This window comes from Micropterus dolomieu, linkage group LG12, assembly GCF_021292245.1.
Source record: "Micropterus dolomieu isolate WLL.071019.BEF.003 ecotype Adirondacks linkage group LG12, ASM2129224v1, whole genome shotgun sequence".
Lineage (NCBI taxonomy): Eukaryota > Metazoa > Chordata > Actinopteri > Centrarchiformes > Centrarchidae > Micropterus > Micropterus dolomieu.
The window spans coordinates 6,283,060-6,286,576 of record NC_060161.1 but is presented as its reverse complement, the minus strand read 5'-3'; the positions used below and the strand labels follow the sequence as shown (position 1 = coordinate 6,286,576).

Here is a 3,517-nt window from a genome sequence, read left to right as displayed (position 1 = left end):
CTGGTCAGATTTGGCAGGGGTCCAGAGAAAACTACGGTGTCCGACATTGTTTTTGCATATGTACACACCGACTCAACATTAATCTTAGTGACCTCCGATTGGCGTAACCGGGAGTCATTACCGCCGACGTGAATAACAATCTTACTGTATTTACGTTTATCCTTAGCCAGCAGTTTCAAATAAGACTCAATGTCGCCCGCTCTGGCCCCAGGGATGCACTTAACTATGGCCGCTGGCTTCGCTAAATTCACGTTTCTCAAAATGGAGCTGCCAATGATCAGAGTTGGTTTCTCAGCGGGTGTGTCGCTGAGTGGGGAAAATCTGTTAGAAACGTGAACAGGTTAGTGGTGCCCCGTGGGCTTTGAATGCCCAGCCCCCCCTTCCTGGCTGCACAGGAGATCCCGGGGGATGGCTACCAGAGGCTAACTCAGGCTGTTCCGCACCGACTACCAGGGACTGGCTAGCTACAGTAGCTAAAGACTGATCTACCAAGGTGCGGAGCCGGACTTATGAAGCACATGTTGTCAAAGGGAAACAAAAGAAGGACATCACAAAGGACACCAAAGACTCGATCATCTCTGGTTTTAAGTCTGATGTAGTGTAAGAGTTCTTTGAGATCGAAAGACTAGAAAGGCGCTATATAAATACAGAGCATTTACATTTACAATTACCTTAGCCTCTGCCATCAGTGTATGAATATGTGTGTATGGGTGAATTCAATGCATTTCAAGATAGAACGAGAACGATAGATAGATCATGGGGCAACTGAGTCAGACATGATGCTTCTACAGCTAAGAGAGAGGAAGACTGACCGCCCCTCCTTCCTGACGCGGCCAAGATTTAAGAGCTCAGATTAATGCACTGCGGTCCCAGTTTGCTGAGCTGACTGCTGGACAATTGAAGACCACCACTATAAATAAAGACTTTAAAGCAACACAGGCTGATGTACAGGCACTAAAGAAACAAGTAGAGGACCTGCAGAGCCAGCTTGGGGTAATGGCCGTGACATATACATGCTAATGCCAGGAGTTTCCACCATGGTCCCAAGCCTAAAGTTGAAGCAGGGAGAAAAGTCCCAGCCCAGTCATGTGCCAATAAATGACAGTTTTTTTTATTAAACCTTTATTTAACCAGGAAAATCCCATTGAGATTACTAATCTCTTTTTCAAGGGAGTCCTGAGTCTGCAGTGTTGCAGAAGTAAGATGGGTGGGCCATGGACCACTTAAAATTCCTTCCGGAGGTGCAGTATTTGCTGCCTGCGAAGTAACTGCCAAGGAGCCATGGGAGCAAGATGTATTAGTCATAGATGACTATTTTCCCTTGGAGAATGGGATGTGGGACTGGCTAAAGGTGTAGAACATAACATCCGCCTCAGTGACCCTTGACCTTCAGATGAAGACGTCTTGCGCCAGCCGACATAGATGATGTGCGGCACCACCTGCAAAAGCTATTTTTGCTGCAGGAATTATCAAAGAGTCACACAGCCCTTATGCGTCGCCGATTGTGGTGGCAAGAAAAAAAGAATGGCTCCATCAGGATGTGCATAGATTTCCGCACTCTCAACGCACGTACCATTCTCAGTATAGTATACTGTCCCCCAAATCGATGATGCCTTGGACTCTTTGACAGGAAGATGTTGGTTTTCGGTATTAGACCTCAGAACCAAATTTCCATGGCTGAAGAGGAGCTCAGAGAACTTTGAACCACTATTCATTTATGTATTACATCAAAATAAATACCGCTAACTACCGTAATTTATTTTTTATGGCCATATAACGTTACCCTACAGGGTTTCCCATAAATGTATTTAAGTATGCCCCAGCAACCATGTCATTTTGTCAAGGCATTTGCTAGTTATGTTACACACTGTTTAGAATTGATTAAGTACACATACACAAAACTAATGCAATACAATACAATGGCTCTGCATTAAAACCTTTATTGAATCTGTTTGACAGAGTTATTAAATTATTTTAATGGTCAATTTGAAGGTTGTTTATGGTGCTAGTTAACCATGGGGTTATACTGAGAGGTGTTCTTAACATTTTGTCAACTGTACTTTTTTTATATGTATGTATAGGATGGACTAAATATTTGGAACACTTCTCAGTGTAAATTATACCATGACTCAAAAAGACTCATTATAATCCTCACGAAGGAAGGATTTATTTCAGAGCTGTATAACACCGAATTAGTTCTTGGTGTACCTAATAAACTGACAACTGTGCGAGTGTGTACCTTTTTTTACACAGTCTATGGTGCATATGCCCGCACATGCCCGCACACAGTGTTGACCCTGCATTTTCCTCACAAAATGTATAAAAACTAATTTGTTTATCTCCAAATGCTAAATTCTTACAGCTGTTGTCCTGTGAAGCTGGTGCTGCTCCGTGGTCAGTCTCACCGGGAAAGGTGTACTGAGGTTCCACCAACCACAACCCTCTCCCGTGTGCTAGATACAGTAGGTATGTTCACATGCAGAGTCGCTATGTTTATTTCCAATTTTCAGAGGCAAGGCTGTGAATTTTTTTTCCGGAAAAACACAGAACAGACAGCTAGCAGAGTAAGTTGATGTACACAAAAAGTATATTGAATTAAAAATTGTAAATGAGAAATAAACAAACTTTTTGTTGAATCCAGGGAATATCTCCTCGCAGTCGGTGAGCCAGTAGCCAGTGAGTGCGAGAGAGACAGTAAATACAGTGCATGGGAACGTGCAACACACTAGAGAAGGTAAGGTGTGTGTTTGTTTTGCTGCAGAGTTTAAATTTCAAATCACAATTTAAGGAAATACAGTAAATACACAGCCTAAATAGAAGGCAGTGTGGTCGTGCACAGTACACTGTTGAAGTGTGTGAGAATATTTTGTTGTATAGATCCATTAAAAGTAAATTAACTAAGTTGCCTTTTATTTCTCATTGTCCTTGCAGTTATCCTGTGTGTGTGGGTTCTGCGGTTTTCTCAGCTTAAGTCAACAAGATCTATTGAGCCGTAGACTACGACACGGAAGAGGAGCTCACTGTGTCGCATTAAAATCACACCTTTTTCTGTGAGTAATGCTAATTTGGAGAAACCTGGACTGAGGGAAGTTCTTTCACTCACCTGGGACATCATTTAGAAAATCAACAGACTGTGCATTGCTCTGAAACTGTTGAAAAAGAAACCTTAGCCTTTGACACTTATATCATTGACCAGCCATCAAATGTCTTTACAGTTTTTCTCAGTCGCTTTGGTTCATTTCTCAGATCAAAATTGAAATTCTCAAAACTAATTGTTCTACCTCCACATCATCTCATCACTTGTGCACATCATAAAAGCACTTTCTCATTGTTTTGAACAAATTGCAAATGACTTGACACACTGATGCAAATGATTATGTACAATTGTCTGCTGTTTCCTACATTATCAATTGCTTATGTCCTGCTGATCACAACGAATTATACCAGTCTCTGTTGAACAATCTTACCCCCCATCTAGGCATAAGTTCATTGCATTTGTCACTACATGCAAAATGTT

At 41.9% G+C, this 3,517-nt stretch overlaps 1 long non-coding RNA gene across 1 annotated transcript; it reads left to right on the top strand.

Annotated features, from left to right (window-relative positions):
- Positions 1-2,361: 2,361 nt before the first annotated feature.
- On the top strand, positions 2,362-3,072 carry LOC123979761. Its single transcript, XR_006827323.1, has 3 exons — positions 2,362-2,466; positions 2,642-2,734; positions 2,932-3,072. It is a non-coding gene; the product is annotated as an uncharacterized LOC123979761 (long non-coding RNA).
- The last annotated feature ends 445 nt before the right edge of the window (positions 3,073-3,517 follow it).